At 37.8% G+C, this 19,172-nt stretch overlaps 1 non-coding gene across 1 annotated transcript; it reads left to right on the top strand.

The window, feature by feature from the left end:
• Positions 1–1,155: 1,155 nt before the first annotated feature.
• Positions 1,156–1,262, top strand: LOC118666643. The gene has a single exon (XR_004971002.1). It is a non-coding gene; the product is annotated as a U6 spliceosomal RNA (small nuclear RNA).
• Positions 1,263–19,172: the final 17,910 nt, after the last annotated feature.

Here is a 19,172-nt window from a genome sequence, read left to right as displayed (position 1 = left end):
CTGGAATCAATAAAAATATTTTTTTTTAAAAAAAAAAAAGGATGAGGATGGGCCAAGGACCAATAGAATGGCATCACTTGGAAGCTTGTTAGAAATGCAACATCTCAGGCCCTACTCAAGACCTTTTGGATAAGAATCTGCATTTGAGTAAGATCTCTAGGTGCTTCACGTGCACTATAAAATGAGAAGCACTGCTCTAAGCTTTTGGGGGTCTCACAGTTGGGGATCCCCACCTTCCTGATAGATACACTTTGTCCTCACAGGCTCTATCTCTTAAATCACAACTATTCTAAGTACCACTGTACTCCTCCACTAAAATTACTGAGTTTTAGGTTCCCTCCTGTGTTTCAAAGTTCTTCTAAATTATACTGAGTTAACTTCCTTTTGGGGAATACCTTGGCAGGGGGAGAAAATACCCTGGGATTCTTGAACTCCTGAGTTACCATGAATGTTTCTCTCAAGTACAGACATATCTTAGACTTGGAATTATTTTACTGCTGAAACCCTCAGTTGGTTTACATGAGTTATGTGATTCCCATTTTGCTTATAACTGGGACCCTGGTTTATTGAGTGAGAATTTCCCTCTGGTTCTACCCACAAAAGGAGTGGTTACTTACATGATGAGTTTCTTAAAATCCTTTATTTTCTTAAAGGAGGTGGAGCTTTTTCCAGTTTCATCAAAATAAAGTGTAGAAAAGCCCCCTTGAATAAAGTAACCTGTTATTATAGAAACAAACTGAGTTATAATGACTTATTGCTAACGGAAGAACATCATACTGACAGTCCAAAATGGCAGCTAATTATGGGGGACAATTTTTTTTTTATCTCTCATGCATTAAGCTCTGGAGTTGTTAGAGCAAGAAATCAAAAGAGGGTATGTCTTTGGATCGGTTGATTTCTTAAGAGGAGGATGGATGGAAATGAGGTTAGATTCTAAGTGAAGAAAAAATGCATGAGAATCATCAGACATTGTGGGGGTTGTAACACAAAAGTGATGATAATGGAATTCTGTTTCTCAGGATGATGGAGGAGAAAGGCAATTAAACTAAAATGTTATACTTTTCAAAATTTAAAATCTCTATTTTTGCAATTATTCACTATACTCCAACAAAACTTCAAATGCACAAGATAAAGTACCCAATGAAATGTCATCTTGTGCTCACTTCAGCAGCACATATACTAAAACTGGAACGATACAGAGAAGATTAGCATGGCCCCTGCGCAAGGATGGCATGCAAACGCGTGAAGCGTGCCATAAAAAGAAAAAAAGAAAAATGTCATCTTGCCCTCCACAGCTAAAAGCTATGTTAAATCGGTTCCATCCCAGACTAGTGTTTGTGTAAACACCTTGTTTTATAAAATTAAACAGTTTCAGAAAATGAAGATAGTTACTAAATCCCTTCATTTATTGGATATGGGAACTGAGATGTAAAGTTTCCATTGACTTCAAAATCATTTGTTCATTCTTTCCTGTGTATGCTCTGACTGCTAGTTAGCGCACAGATTGCCTGGCGAGGCCATGTTTTCCTGTATCAAAATTTAATGACTGATATACACCTAAGTCAGATAGTTATACCAATGAATATAAAATTATAAAGTGTAAGAATTTTGAACTTTACCCAAGCTCTGTGATACTGCGAAATAACGCCAATTTAAGAAATCCCCTTTGGCCCTAACTGGTTTAGCTCAGTGGATAGAGCATTGGCCTGGTTCGATTCCGGTCAAGGGCATGTACCTTGGTTGCGGGCACACACCCAGTGGGGAGTGTGCAGGAGGCAGCTGATTGATGTTTCTAACTCTCTATTCCTCTCTGTAAAAAATCAATAAAATATATTAAAAAAAAAATCCCCTTTGAAAAAAAAGAAAAAAAGAAATCCTATTTGTGTCTAGGAGATAGCTTACTGCAAGAACATGCTTCCCCATATGATTGAGGTAAGACACAGACTGTCCAAATTCCCTTTTTTTTTTTTTTTTTTGTCTCATAAATAATTAGATGAACTGCTTTCGCCCACTGTTGAATGGAAACAAAATAATTCTTAAACTTGAAGCTTCTCTCCTTCCAGGCACCTGAACTTTGACCCACCCTCAGCCAGTGCCAGCATTCAGCCTTTCTTGAGTGTACATTGACCTCAGGGTAAAACATTCTTTGATCTACTATCCAATCAAGCTTCCCTTTCGCCTTGCTTCTCTGGAGCCTGGTTTCTTCCTCGCTGTACAAGAAGAAATACCCTCTGGCCTAACCCTTGAGAAGCTTGCAGACTTTATGGTCAGAGCTCTTATTGCAATAGCCCCTCCCTGGCCCCTCCACCTCCACCTCCTTGCAATAATCCTTTCAAATAGTCTCTTCCTCCTTAGTCCAGATTTGTTTTTGATTTGACAAGCAAGATAAGGGATTGAATGAAGGAAAAGCTGCTCCTGAAATCTGTCTGCAAATCTACAGAAGTCTTATTTGAAGGAGCACTTGCGCTGAGGAAGGGACTGAGCGCGGGGGTTGCACTGGCAGAAGCCTGAGGAGTTTCTGCGAGAGCTGCCATCAATGAAATATGAGTTACAGAGTGGAAGACTAACACGACACACAATAGAACTATCAGCAGTAATGGGTGATATTCAGCTTATATACATATTTAGAGCGGTTCAAACTTCCCTGGTGTCTTCCTGTAGCTTGTAAAATGACAAGTTTGGTGCTTGCCATTTTACACCAAGAGTAACACCTTAATAATTGAGGATCAGTTTCAGGGCTGAATGGAGTTATTATTTCAGTGTTTGATTCACTATTGTAATTCCAGCACTTACATCAGTGCAAGTCCATTTAGATATGTAATAAATATTTCTTGAGTTAAATTATTATACTGAGTGTAGTCACATTAAAATTCTCAAGGCCAAAGTTTGGAACATAAAGTAAGTTTTTAGAAGACTTTTCTTTACTTAAAAATGGAATAAGGATGACAAGTATACTCCATATTATTATGTGAATCTATGTTATAGTATTCTCTCTGCATACTCTGTACATTATATAATTTAATTTGTCTCTCATGGAAGCCTTGTTTTTCACTAAGTCCAGGACTAGTTTCAGTTTATATAGACTTCTAAACTTAAGTTTTTCCAAGTGGTTAGACTTGGAGGTTGAGTAATTGTAATAAAACTCTCATAGAGGGAGAGAGAGAGAGAGAGAGAGAGAGAGAGAGAGAGAGAGAGAGAGAGAGATCTACTGTTTACATTAGAAATATAACTGCTAGGAGGAGTATCATCATCTTTAAATGATAAATAATTATTTTCACATTTACATTTATTTGGTGAATATATGATCCAAACTAAGGCTTTATTTTGATTTTTTGTAAGATTTTTAAATTAATTTTAGAGAAAGGAAAGAAGGAAGGAGAGAGAGAGAGAGAGAGAGAGAGAGAGAGAGAGAGAGAGAGAGAAACATTGATGTAATAGCAAAATTCAATTGACTGTCTCCTGCACACACCCTACTGGGGATTGAGCCCACGGCTGGGAATCGAACCTGCAACCCTTGGATGCACAGGACAATGTCCAATCAACCTAGCCGTACCAGCCAGGGCTATTTTGATATTTTAACAGATAATTATATCCAACTAAGGTATCTTGACACATCATTTTCCTTAAAGGATTTGCCAACCACAAGGGATGGTAATGGGAAATGTATACTTTAGAACTACTCCCAGAATAGTCAGCAAGAATGCTGTATGTGTTTTCTTTTCACCCCCCTCCCCTTTTGGGAGTAGATGTCCATGCAGACCAAATCATTTGCCTCTTCTTCCAAATCCACATTTTCTTACAATCTCCAATTTTATTCTGTCAAGCAGTCAAGTAGATGGCAAGGAGCAGAAACTGGCCAGCTTGCCACACTTCCGTGTACTTGATTGGTAAGGAGAAAATAAGCCCAATGCCTGTAGATTATTACTCACGGCACAGCAGGCAGCATAGCTTCATGTTCCCATTGGTTCCCTTGTGCCCCACATCCCAAAGGGGCAATGCGGAGCGCTAGGCTGATACTCCACAAATGGTACATCTGTGTCACAGATGAAAAAATGTGAGACTACGATTTTTATCTTTGTAGGACTTGCTGGCTGACCTTGCCTTCCTGCAGTCTAGAAAGAAACATTATCTGTAATACTGTAGAATGTCTCCAAGGAGGGAAACTTTAGCTTTATTATCCTGAGATGTTAGCCAGTCTGGTTCCTGTTTTGAAGCAGTTTTGCAAACATTCTTGAACAAAACTGTAAATGCCATTTGCTCAGAATTGCTGCAGAAATACCAGAATTAGCTCCTGACATATCTATGATGAAAATTTGAAAGAAAGTCTTAAAATTGTTCAGGGTAGAGTATATCAAATTACTTCAATTTAAAAACCTTTTGCATGTCTATTGCTTTTTAAAAAAAAATATTTTTTTATTGATTTCAGAGAGGAAGGGAGAGGGGGAGAGAGAGGAACATCAACAGTGAGAGAGAGTCATTGTTGGCTTCCTTCTGGACGCCCCATCCTGTGGATTGAGCCCGCAACCTAAGCATATGCCCTTGACCAGAATCGATCCTGGGACCCTTCAGTCCACAGGCTGATGCTCTATCCATTGAGTCAAACTGAGTAGGGCTGTCTATTGCTTTTTATAAATGATTTTCCTGTCCCAAATAAAAACAACAAGCCTATATAGTATGTTACTCTACTTAATACTGTAGTCAATTCTAATACAATGGTATTTGTGTACCTAAATATAGAAAAGGTAGAGTAAAAACTCATAAACCAGTGACATAGTCATTCATATTATGGAGTATTATGTAATTGCATGTTCTGTACTTTTACACGATCGGCAGCAGTCATATGAATAGATGCTTACACCAGCGTCACCACAGTAACGTGCTGTGCTATGATGTTACAACAGCTACGTCACTAGGCGATAGGCATTTTTCAGTTCCATTATAACCTTAGGGTACCACTATCATATATGCAGTCTGCCATTGGCCAGTGTGTCACTAACTGGTCTATATATTCAGAACTTATATATTTAGAGAAAGGGATGTTCCTTTACATCTTATTTTGTCATAGACAAGCGTGTCAATAAAATATTTTTGTGATTATGATGGCATGTGTATTTATTTTAAGAAATTCTAAATGATATCTGTCAAAAGTCATTTTTCTGAGATTCATGACAATTAGTTTTCTTACCTCTCTCTCTCCATAATCAAAATAAGGGCATTATTTTAGCCAGATTTCTAGAATTTATCCTCTGAAAGAAAGAGTAAGTTTATGCAAGATTGTGTGATGTTCTCCCTTGTTCTACAAATGCACATTTTTTAAAACTGTAATATAAGTATTATGATATATAAAATGTTTTAAATATGGCATTATTCTGAACTGCTATGTTCCTTTTTCTAAAAATAACTCATATTTATTATATTTTCTTATTGAAATTTTAATATGTGGGTATTATAGTAATAAAACTGTTCACTAATTATACAATAAGTTGTACTGTTATGTTAACTACTTACTTTATATTACAGTTATACATAATTTTGACATCCATAAAGATGATTAAATATTATAATAAATTTAAGGCAGTTGTACCATTTTTAAGTTTTATTTCAGGTAACAGAATATTTTGTTCCAAGCATGTGGTAACCGCAGTATTTGAATATGTATGGAGTTCAAGCTGTCATGTTCCATTAAAAATGTCCTTGGACTAGAATTTAAAAACTGAAGTTTTCAATCCCAGTTCATTATTACATCAGAAGCCATATGAATTCAAGCAAGTTCTTACCTTAAGCACAGTTTCTTTATCTGCAATATTCACTTCACTCAGTAAACACTTTCGGAGCACCAGCTATATTCTAAAAACTGTCTATGTAGGGTTAGTAGGCACAGTCTCTAAGAGATTAGTGATGTCAAAGTATAATTTTCAAAAAGTTAAATATATAACTTTCATATGAACATAAAGTGAGCCCATGTCAAATATTTAATTCATTAATTAAAGATAGGACCTGCAAGATGGTTCAAAAAGAATTGGAAAAAAGAAATTATTTAGAAAGGCTGAAAGAATGAATGCTTGAATAAGATTATTAATTTAGATATGAACGTAGTTAATGTTTCACAGGGCAATAAAACCACATTGCTATAGGACAAGCATCATTTAAAGCTGTCTTTACAGAGTTGTAAATTATCTAAACCAATAGCAAAACAGCAAATTAAGCAAAGGCAAAACTCCTAGGAGTCAGATAATTCCTGGGTGGGCCTGGCAACGCTCAGTAAAAACACTGAAAGAAAAAAAGAGCAATCCCTTTAGTTTATTTATAAGTTTTGGATGCTTTTTGTTTGTTTTGTTTTGTTAATCCTCACCCGAGGATATATTTATTCCATTGATTTTTTTAGAGAGAGTAGAAGGGCCAATGCTCTAAGCGTACTAGTTGACACCTTGACTGCAGCCTTGTGAAAAATTCAAGAGCAGAAAATCCAGCTTAGCTGTATGTAGAGTCCTGACCCACAAATCGTGAGGTAAATGCATGCTGTTTCAAGCTGCTAAGTTTGCAGTAATTGGTTATGCAGCAATAGATAGTTCATAGGCTAGTCTGTCGAATTGCCTCCAATTCCGGACAACATTCAATGATAGCAAAGCTTCACTTCCTTCAAACTGTCCCAAAACTACCTAACAAAGGCCCAAATTTTAATAATGCAATCCTAACACACTTCTACTGAGACACACCTACAGTTCTCCATGGTGTGCATTTTCCTTCTTGCAATCATTAACTCCACCAAATCCCAACTCTGTTCAGCTGTTGGGTATTTGTGGTGGTCTTAGGCCTCTGGCCACTGACACTTGATCTTTGTCTTTCAACAGTGAACTAGTTATATCACTTACCTCCTGAAAGGTCATCAGGGACAGCTATTGATTAAGCAAAACAAAGTTTATTAGATTGACTGCAGATACTTGTTTATCAGAGTCTCAGTAGGTCTTAAATTGCAGAATTTAAGGGAGAATATTTATAAGGTGTCAGGGCTTTGGCTAACTAGGTCTTGAAAGGTGGAGAACTGCTTGAAACTGGGCTGAGTTTATGGCATAATAATTTTGGTTAATAATTGGATAAAGACAAGCATCTTGAAATGAGCCTTGAGGGACAAATATTTTCATTTTGATAATTAAGCTATTTTAATTTGTTCAGTGTTATTTTCTATAAGAGCAAATATTTGTTGGGTGAAGTAGCTAAGTTATTTTTTTTCTTGTCCTCAGTATTTAACACAGGGACATAAGAGTATGTTTTCTCTCCTACTCTTTAGCGTGGGACAGGGAATCACTTGGTGTCAATTTTTATATTATTGTATCACAGACTTGTTGCTATTTGTAGGTGATGATCTGCCTAATAACACAGTTCAAATTTCACTTTCAATTCCATCTGCTCTGTTGCTAAGGAGGATTGGCTTAACTCTAGTTACCTCACATTTCATTTTCATTTACATCTCTTCCCAGCACCTTTTATTGCCTACTAGAGGCCCAGTGCACGAATTCGTGGTCCAGTGGGGACCCTTGGCCTGGCCTGTGGGATCGGGCTGAAACCAACTCTCCGACATCCCCTGAGGGGTCCCAGATTGCAAAAAGGTGCAGGCCAGCCCGAGGGACCCTGCCGGTGCACGATCAGGGCCAGGAAAGGACATGGGAGGTTGGCCAGCCAAGGAGGGGCCATGGGAGCGCTCCAGAGCATATTCGGCCCGTCTTGTTCAGTCTGATGGGCTGGACCCCAGCAGCAAGCTCACCTACCAGTCAGAGCATCTTCCCCCTGGTGGTCAGTGCATGTCACAGTAACTGGTTGACTGGTCAACTGTCTGCCCCCTGGTGGTCAGTGCACATCATAGTGAGCAGTTGAACGGCCTTAGCATATCATTAGCATATTACTCTTTAATTGGTTGAACAGTTGACTGGACGACTGGACACTTAGCATATTAGGCTTTTATTATATAGGAGGATTTTCATTATAGGATCCTATAAAAATGTAGCAGGTAGAATACAAAAGAAAAGTTCTTAACCTGATCTCTTTTTGGTAGGATCTTAGACTCGGGCCCAAGTTATGAGTATATCTCTTCCTGTGCACAGCATGCATGTCCTGACCCTTTTGAGCAAATTATTAAAAATCCCTCCAGGGGCTAAGAGTTTTACTGTTCAAAACTTCCTATCCTCTGTCCTATACTTACAATCAGTGATGTTTAGACTTTAACTTTCCAATATTAACTTCCACCCCCCAGTCTTCGCTCTTGTGCCTGCACAGAGCCCTCTGGTGGAATGGGGCATGGCCCACGTGGTTGCCCTCTCTGGAGGAGAGGGGAGAGTGGTGAGTGGTGAGTGGCAGGAGTGAAAGCACCTGCACACTGGGCAGTCTTTTCCCAAGTTCAAGTGTCCAGGGGACAGGACTACAGGTCTTTTCATTGCAAGAAAGATGAGAGAGTACTCAAATAAGTAAAATCCTATATAATAAAAGAGAAACATGTAAATGAATCATCACTCAGCCACTCTGCTACACTCACCAGCCAATCAGAGTGACTATGCAAATTAACCCAACAAATATGGCAGTTAATTTGCATACACAGGCATGGAGAGAAGACTGAAGATGGTGGCGGCCACAGAGCTGGAGCCAGCAGGAGACTTAGGTTGGTCCCAGCGATGGAGGAAGCCAAGCTTCCCGCCGGCCTGGGACTCCACTCAGGGAGTGGCTGGGGCCTAGGTCACTGGGGGCAACCCAGGCTTCCATTCTGCCCTGGGCTCCGCTCAAGGAGCTGGAAAAAAAAAAAAAAAGAGGGGCTGGGAGCAGCCGGAGAGGAGAATCCAAGCCTCACTGCTGCAGCCAGACCAAAGGCCTGGGTCCCAGGTGCCGGAGGAAAACCGGTGCCAGCAGCCAAGGGAAGGAAGGCCTATTGCGCAAATCTTCATGCAACGGGCCACTAGTCAGAAATAAAAGCGGAGATATTATAACTGATACCACAGAAATACAAAAATCATAAGAGGCTACTATGAAAAATTATATGCCAACAAATTAGACAACCCAGAGAAGTGGGTAAATTACTAGAAACACACCTACCAAGAGGGGATGATGAGAAATAGAAAATCTAAACAGATTTATTACTAGTAAGGATATTCAATCAGTAATCAAAACCTCCCAACAAACAAAAAATTCTAGGACTGAATGTCTTCACTAATAAATTCTACCAAATATTTAAAGAATAATTAATACCAATCCTCTAATTCATTCAAAAAATAGAAAAGGAGAAAACACTTCAAACTCATACTATATCACTTTAGTATTTAGGCCAACATCAAGTGATGCCAAAATCAGATACGGACACTAAAAGAAAAGAAAATTATAATCAATATTCCTAATAAACATAGATGTAAAAATTCTCAATAAAATGTTAGCAAACAAAATTCAACAATACATTACAAATATCATAAATCATGATCAAGTAGGATTTTTTCGAGGGTTTCAAGAATTGTTTAATATTCTTAAGTCAATCAATGTGATACACCACATTAGCAAGATGAGGGATAAAATCATATGATCATCTCAAGAGCTACAGGAAAGGCTTCAACAAAATTCAGCATTCATTCATGATAAAAACTCTCAAAAAGTGGGTATAAGGCAGGCATGGGGAACTTTCTTCTGCCAAGGGCCATTTGGCTATCTATATCATCATTCAAGGGCCATACAAAATTATCAACTTAAACAATAGCCTGCTATATTTGGTCAAACATTTAATTAACTCAGCACTAATGCCATGGCAGGGCCAGGCCCTCCGACCGGATGTTCCCCACCCCTGGTAAAGAGGAAACATATTCTATCTAATAAAGAGAGTATATGCTAATTGACCCTCATGCTGTCACAAAGATGGCTGTGCCCACAGCCAATAAGGAGAGAATATGCTAATTGTCTGCCCCACCCTCAAAGATGTCGGAACCCACAGCTAATAAGGAGGGAATATGCTAATTGACTGCCACGCCCTCAAAGATGGCGGCGCCCAGTCCCCTCAGCCCTGCAGGGGTGGCAGCCATGCAGCAAGGCCAGGCCCACCCCCCCAGGCGGGTCCAGCTGCTCCACTCGCTTCCCTCCAGAGTCCCCCAGTTCTCTCAACCCCCAGCCGCCCAGGGCCGACCCAAGGCACAAGTAAACCTCGGATGGTGGCTGCCCAGCCGCCCAGGGCCACCCTAGGCTTGTGCTGCCAGCAGTGGCAGCAGCAAAGGTGTGATGGGGCGTCACCTTCCCCTGATCACAGGGTCGTCTCCCGCCTCTGAGGGTACCCAGACTCAGAGAGGGGGCAGGCCGGGCTGAGGGACCCCCCTTCAGTGCATAAATTTTCATGCACTGGGCCTCTAGTCTCAATATAATAAAAGCCAAATCATTATGCTATACATCTAAAACTAATGTAATATTATATATTAATTATACTCAACTTTTAAAAGTTAAAAGAAGTCCTACATAGAGCCAAAATGCCTAGGTGTACATACCCTCAGTGAGTAGGAGCGGGCTGCCCTGGGAAGAACGTAACCTCCACAGCTGCAGGTTGTTCTCTGCAGCTGAGACAAAAGGAGCTATCACTAGAGGCTACCTGTGGACCACATCTGGAAGGTACACTGAAATACCTACAACAATAACTCATATAAATGCTTCAGTTTGAGGAGGTTATGAATAAAGCTGCTGTCAATATATTTTTAAAAGGGAAAATGGAAAAAATTAATATTTAAAAATCCAATTTTGTAATAAACTTTTTAAATAGACAAACTACCAAGTTCTAAAAGGAAAGTTCAAGCCCTAGCTGGTTTGGTTCAGTGGACAGAGGTCAGCCTGCAGACTGAAGGGTCCCAGGTTTGATTCTGGTTAAGGGCACATGCCAGGGTTGTGGGATTGGTCCCAGTGGGAGGCGTGCAGGAGGCAGCCAATCAATGATTTTCTCTCATCATTAATGTTTCTCTCTCTTCTTCTCTGAAATCAATAAAAAAAAAATTTTAAAAATAAAAGGAAAGTTCAAGGAAAATGAAAACCACATACAATCAGAGACACAATCCTACTATATTTCTCATATTACAGAATCTCCTTTAATGTTGGTTACGTCCAGATTTAGGTTGTTTTTCTAGTGACTTAGTGGCACCTAGTGTCATTTCTTGGTATAGCAAACAAGAGTTTCAAAATATGTCAGGTTTTTTGGTTTTATTATTTGTAAGACAATATCACTGGTCAAATTGGTAGGAAAGGAACAGAAATTATAGGTGTATTGGCAACACTAAAATACTAATTAATTAATCCATTTAAGGTCTGTTACAATCATGACGCAGGAAACAACAACACATAATAAATGAACAAGCAGAACAGAAAACAACTCAGGATGATAAGGGCCTGGGGCAGGGAGCAGTCTAGGGGGAAAAGGGGACATATTAATACTTTCAACAATAAAGAATTATTTTAAAAAGAAGAGAAAAGCTCACAGGTACAGAGAATATTTTGACAGTTGACAGATGGGAGGGGAGTTGGAGGGATGGGTGAAAAGGTGAAGGTATTAAGAAGTACACATTGGTTGTTACAGAATAGTCACAGGGTTCAAAAGTACAGCATAGGTAATATAGTCAATAATATTGTAACTATGCATGGTGTCAGATTGGCACTAGATTTATTGGGATGATCACTTAGTAAGTTATATAATATCCAATCACTGGGTTGTACACCTGAAATTAATATAATTCTGTATATCAACTGTAATAAAAAATTAAAAAGTATTTAAAGTAAAAAAACAAAAGCATTTAAGTACCTGAATGAACATTATTTTGATTTTATAATCTTTATTTTTAAGTATTGAGATAAAACTTAGAAATAAGTTATTTTAAACATTATAACAAGGATAGTTAAGCCTAAATACAGCAATAAATTCATAATTTTTAAATGTATTTGATGATAAGAATCATAAGGCACATTTGTATAAAATAGTACAGTTTTCTATATTCCCATTGCAGACCTAATGAATTAGAATCTTTAGGTAAGGAGTCTGAAACTTTCATTTAATTTTTTTTTCATTCATATATATATATACTCATGTACTCTCTGTATATTGTTCACGTTCAATTACAAAACACAACTCTAATTCAACTTAAAAACTTAACGTAGGATATATTAAAAATCACATAAAAATCCCTGCTAATCTAAGCTTTGTTTTTTTTAATCTGTAAAGAGGGTGAAAATGGTTGTACTTAAGTAATGATTGGCAGTAATCATTCAATCATGTATGTGAAACCCCTAGCACAGTGTCTAGCAAAAAATAAGAGCTTATATTATGTCAGTTGTGATTATTGCTTATCATTATCACAGTGATTTCATTCTTGTAATTTATATAGTTGTTTAAGAAATAACTCACAATAGACAATTTTCTACAATTATTAAAACTACAGAGAAATTAAACTGTGAAATAAAATAAGTTGTACCCATGTCTTATGTTTGTTTTTATAAATCTTGAAATAACCACTTTTGAAAGGTTTTTATTAAACCTCAAAGAGTTATACCACCACCTTGTGGCAAAATCACTGTATAGCAAAGGCAACAATTTACCAGCCTGTTCCTTAGTTATTATGGAAAAATAAATCATTATACAAGTGAGGAAACAAATGCAATTCTACAAATATTGGCCAATAAATGCAAATGAATAAATGAACATATAAATCTCTAAAAATAGTAAAATTTAGAAACAAAATATTAACTTGAGAATTGCAAATCTTTCAGAGGCCAGAATCTGTCAAGTTACTGTGATGCCAGGTGTGCAAGTTGCCCCTGGGCCTGCAGAGAGACAAGTGAATAGCTGCAATTTGATCTTTGAAAAGTCAGTGCTGTTGGGGTGTTAAGTGTCCAGGTTAGAGGCAACTCCCCCCAGATCTCATACAACTCATCTTAGGTAGGATATTAGACAAGTGTGTAAGCCAACTGGTGCTCACCATAGCCTATTTGTGGATGCATACAACACATAGAGAGTGCACATTTCTAAAAATTAATGCATACGTATGTTTTTAAAATCCTCACAAACATTTAAAATGAGCTTTACATAGAATCCATCCTAATACTTCCACTTCCCATCCTAACAATTTTCAAAATGAGGGAAGAATTGATTTAGTGTGGCAGCACAACTTTCATTAACATTTTACATGTCAGTTTCAATATTCAAAATGAATATATAAAAATCAAACATATATGTGATCTACCATTACTGTGAACTACATTGCTATTTTTATTGGTCAACTTTCATAAGCTCAAATGTAGATTTTGCTGCTATTGATATTTTTCTGACTAGATGAAATTAATTTTAAAAAGCCACGTGATATTTAATAATTAAGTAAATGCTTCTCAGCATTTTCTGTATTTTTTTAAATGAAGCTTCTCTGAACACACCTTGAAATTTCCTATTTAATTCTCGCCCATTGGTATCCAATTATCACTCTATTAACATGTACACTCATAATGGCTTCCTGAATTTATCATTATTGGGGGATTATCCATGAATGTGGCGATGTGGACAGGAACAGTTCCTAATTTGCAGTTTTCTGAATTTAGAGAACCACAATAGTCCATAAACCAATATAATTTGAAAAAAATTCCTGTGTGTTTTTTTAAAAACAGTTTTAAAAATTGAACATAGAAAGATTATTTCCAGCAACAAAAAATGAAAGCCTCTGGGCTATTGTACTTGATAATGAGATGATACAAGGTTCAACGAAGCTTATTTATTACTCAATGATTATTAAAAACTTTCTAGTTACAATGCATCATGTCATCCACATATACTCTTCAAGTTGTACTTTGGAAATTATGGCTTTTAATGAGCTTCTTGGACAGGGACAAGAAAAAGAAAACATACAATGGGAACAATTCTAATGCAAAATAGCAACTGCTAACCCTTCAGCATTTACTCTAATTACTCCCTTGCTACTAACTCTCTCCCTGACGATATTTAACACAATGTGACTATATTCAGATTTGTATCTGATTCTAAAAATGCAAAAATGTTTAATATGAGTTTATTTACTTTGACTTGGTGAGGTTTGTACTTTCCTATATTTTTCTTCCCTCCACCCACCACCAAACTTGCTGCTGTATTTGATAAAGTGAATTTCAAGAACACAGTGAAGGATTTTTGTGTGAGTGCCTCCCACATCTCACTGTCACTTTTTAAAAAAACAGATCTCTGTTATTTGGGACTTCACAATTGGTGTTCTGAACACCCCAATTCCAACAGGTAGAAGAAGGGTGTTTCCTACCACCAAGAAATTCTCTGGACACCAACTGGGTGTCCTACATTCAATCCAACCTGTCACTATTTATCCAGATTCCCTGGGTTAAGGGCTCAGTCCTACAAAATTGGTTCCCCTACCCCAGCCCCAAACACACACATACTTCAGATGCAAATCAAAAGTGCAAGTTGTCACTTGTGCTTCTGACCTATCAGCTGTAGATCAGAGGTTCCAACCACTCCTTACTTGGGTTCCATTCATTTGCAAGAACAGCTCACAGAACTCAGAAAAACTGTTTATTCACTACATTACTAGTTTATTATAAAAGAAGATGCCATGGGAACAGCCAAATGAAAGAAATGCATAAGGCGAAGTATGAGGAAAGGTTGGGATGCACCCATGCTCCCTCCAGATGTGCCAATTTCCCCAAATCTTCTCACGCTCAACAACCTGGAAACTCTCTGAACATGTCCCTTTGGGTTTTTATGGAGACTTCAATACATAGGCATGACTGATTAAATCACTGGCCTTTGTGTGTGTGTGTGTGTTTTCAGTTACAGTGGCTTTCAATATTTTATGGTTTCAGGTATACAGCACAGTGGTTAGACATTTATATAACTTATGAAATGATCCTGTGGTAAGTCTAGTACCCACCTGGCACCATGCATAGTTATTACAGAATTGTTGACTATATTTCCTATGCTGTACTTCACACCCTTGTGACTGTTTTGTAATTGCCAATGTGTACCTCTGTTTTTTGTAACTATGCATGTGTTTGTTTTGTTTCTTTTGCTTTTTAGACTCCATATATAAGTGAAATCATATAGTATTTGTCTTCTTCTGTCTGACCTATTTCACTTAGCATAATACCCTCTAGAACCATCCATGTTGTCCCAAATGATAAGATTTCAATCTTTTTTAGTGGCCAAATAATATACCATAGTCTTTGAATTTCACTCTGTTTAGGTATACTGCATATGAGAAAGTTACAGTCTTACTATTTTAATGCAGATACAGACTTTGGAATATGATTAGACAGGTGTAAATACTAGCTCTGCCATTCATTGGCTATGTAACTCTGATAAATTATGTTGTCTTTCTGAGTTCTAATTTTCTCATTTTAAAATGGAAATTCTAATACATACACTGTCAGTGTGTTGTAAAGATTGCAAAATTTGTATAATATAGTCGATACTGAACAAATTATTATTATTGCTATTAGTTTAGATTAGTTGGGAAAGGAAAATAAATGCATCTTATTATATCCAAATTTTCTAGCATGTGATGCTTCCTTAACTATTTTTTTTACTGTACAAGTCCTCTTGGAAGCAATTTATTTGGTATCAGGAATAATTATCTTTTTTTAAATATCAAAACCTTTTTTTTAGTTTTTATTGAATTTATTAGGGTGTCATTAGTTAATAAAATTACATGTTTCAGGTGCACAATCTATCATACATCATCTGCATACTACTGTATACAGATAGTATTGTATTTGTGTGTGCACCATCCCATGTAAAGTCTCCTTCCATCACCATATCCCCCGTTAGCCTCTTCTACCTCCACCAAACCTCACTTCCCTCTGGTAATCATCATACTGCTGTCTGTGTTTAAGCTCTTAAACTTATAGTTTTCTTATTTGTTTGTTATTTGGACATAACATACAATGGAATAGCTTTGGGATGTCCTTAACAAACTGCAAATAGCTCATTTTCTGTTTTCCACTGGAATGGCCTTGGGGATCCTTTTAGGACAGCCTGAGTAGATATCGGTGGTGTTAAAAAGTATAAAGTATTGATTTTGGTTCATATTAAATGCAATTTTCTTTAAATAAGGGACTCACCCACCATCACAACTACACTTTTTGCATAAAGAAACCTTTTGTAGAAGACAAAGTTCTCCACAAAATGTTGGGAGGTAGAAGTAGGGGAGGGTTCATTTGTATGGGATACATACATCTCCTATGTATATATTTATATACTAGAGGCCTGGTGCACAAAATTTGTGCACTCGGCTGTGGGGAGTGGGGGGGTCCCTTCAGCCTGGCCTGTGCCCTCTCACAGTCCAGGAGCCCTTGGGTGATGTCCAACTGCTGCGGAGGCGGGAGAGGCACCTTCCACCACCGCTGCACTCGCCAGCCATGAGCCCAGCTTCTGGTTGAGCGGTGCTCCCCCTGTGGGAGTGCACTGACCACCAGGGGGCAGCTCCTGCATTGAGCGTCTGCCCCCAGGTAGCCAGTGTGCGTCATAGCAACCGGTCATTCTGCCATTTGGTCAACTTGCATATTAGCCTTTTGTTATATAGGATAGCTGAAGAGAAAATTAAAATACTTTATTTTTTAAAAATATATTTTTATTGATTTCAGAGAGGAATGGAGAGGGACAGAGAGAAAGAAACATCAATGATGAGAGAGAATCATTGATGGGCTGCCTCCTGCATACCCCCTACTGGGGATCGAGCCCACAACCCAGGCATGTGCCCTTGGCCGGAATTGAACTAGGGGCCCTTCAGTCTGCAGGCCAATGCTCTATCCACTGAGCCAAACCCACTGGGGCCTAAAACACTTTAAATAGAGACTTTGCTATTATGGAAATGATGAAATGATGAATGCAGAAAGCTGAGGACCCAAAGCTGACAGAAAAACCTGACTAAGCTACATTAGTCATTTAAGAAATAAACCTTAAAGAGATCATGTGGAAAGGCTCTGTCCCTGAGGCACTGCTGAGCACACATTTGCTGCACCTTCTCCATTAGTGAGTCCATCACTGATCAGAAAGCTCTCCTTAGTGCACTCAGTATAATCATGCAGTATTGACTCTACAGCCTTAAACCAAACCGTGGGGCTCTAGCAGAGGGCATGGGTCACAAATGCAGCAGCATCCACAGATGGGGAGAGAGAGGAACGAGAAGGAGCGAGAAGGGAGGGGAAGAGAGAGAGAACTTTTTCAGAAATTGAATTTTTTAAAATGTCTGAATATGTCTCTTTCTTTGTGGACATGGGCTGCTGTATTGAACCCAGAATCATCCAGGGGAAGAAAAAATTTCACATTTTTTATGGCAAGTTAACAGCTATCTTAGGGAGGAAAAGTGACTGTAGTGAGAATGTACCCACAACTCAATAAGAGTTCCTAATGAATTACAAACAGCACTAAAAAAACAAAAAAAAAACAAAAAACCCAAACAAACAAACCACTACCACTGAATAATAATGAATGTTACTTCTTAGGCCAGTGTCTTATTATATATGTTGTGCTTAAAAAGATTATTTCTGGTGCCAAATATTCAGAAAATATGAGGAAGCTGGTGGAAGAGGGAAGGAGCCAATCTCCATCTGCATGATCCTCAGACGCCTCAGGATCTCCTGACCTCAGAACAGCTGCCATGCTCATCTTCCCCTCGATGGCGTCAGAGCACTCCAGGGCCACGTCAGGCTACATTCAGTGACTGGCAGAAAAAGTCCCAGAAGCTCTCTTACTTCCAACTCCAGATCCCAATGTTTGGTCATGATGTTTCTGAGAACTATGGGTTTGAGTTTTTAGCTTTAACTTGTGTTTGGCCTTCAGCCCTGCATCTGTCCTGTTGTACAGAGGAAACATTAGTTCAGACTGGGTAATATTTAAGGCAAAGAGATAGTTAAATAGTGACTTTTGATAATGCTGTAGAAGAGATCATAGTGATGAAGATGAAGAACAACACGGGGGGAAAAGAATAAGGGAGAACATAGAAAATAAACATTAGTGGAAAGAGCAAAAGGTTAGGTATGCTTCAACTGAGGCCCTAGACCCCAAGGAAAGTATATTTTTGTCTCAATTATTATTTGAATGCATCTAGGTCCTGGGATTTCTTTTCTTCCTAAGGGGGAAACACACTTTCATATTCCATTTTATGAAAGTACTACATTGCAGAGGCAGCAGCTCAGCATTTCCTTGAATACAAAGGAGACAGTTCAGTCTCTACTAAAAGTTTACACCACCGTTAAGAGTCAACGTTACATCCTGGCCGATGTGGTCCAGTTGGTTGAGTGTCATCCCAGGCACCAAAAGATCACTGGTTCAAATCCTGGTCAGGGCGCATACCTGGGTTCTGGGTTCAATCCCCATCATCAGTGTTACTCTCTCCCTCTCCCTTCTCCTCTCTCTAAACTCAATAAAAGCATATATATATGGAAATTGCCCTCAATTTATCATTATCCCTCTATAAGGCCTCAATTCACTTTATCAGTAAACGGTCACTATGCTGTGCTGATTGGCATATATATATATATATATATATATATATATATATATATATACACACACACACACACACACATATATGTATATATAACATATATATACATACACACATATATATGTATATATAATATATATACATACACACATATATATGTATATATAATATATATACACATACACACATATATGTATATATAATATATATATACATATATATGTGTATATATATATATTATATATATATATTAAGAGCTAATACTAAATTTCAGGTACTAAAAGCATGTTCAAACCAGGCTAACACATTTTTTCTCATACATTAAAAGAACATCAAGCAATACATAATGATTTTGTTAAAAGGGTCTCTCCTTGTTTACTCCTCAACAGATAAGGCACTGAGCCAACATTACTCTCTGATTCTAAGATTTTTAGTATTCTCTTTGTATATTTTGTTAAAGGGCAAACTTTGCCCATACAATATCATGTTTGATGTAAGAAATAGACTATTTGAAGAAACCTATTCATGTAGATTAAACACCTAAATTATACTTAAACAGCGTGTTTGGTATTCTCTAAAATAGAATGACATATGAGGTACATTGGTTTCTAAATCTAATTGCAATGTTGTCCATAAGTCTTAAATTTTAATTGCTATGAAACCTCTCTAGACTATGTTTCTGTATTT

The sequence above is a fragment of the Myotis myotis genome, unplaced genomic scaffold, assembly GCF_014108235.1.
Source record: "Myotis myotis isolate mMyoMyo1 unplaced genomic scaffold, mMyoMyo1.p scaffold_m19_p_11, whole genome shotgun sequence".
NCBI lineage: Eukaryota > Metazoa > Chordata > Mammalia > Chiroptera > Vespertilionidae > Myotis > Myotis myotis.
This window is presented reverse-complemented; position numbering and strand designations above follow the sequence as displayed.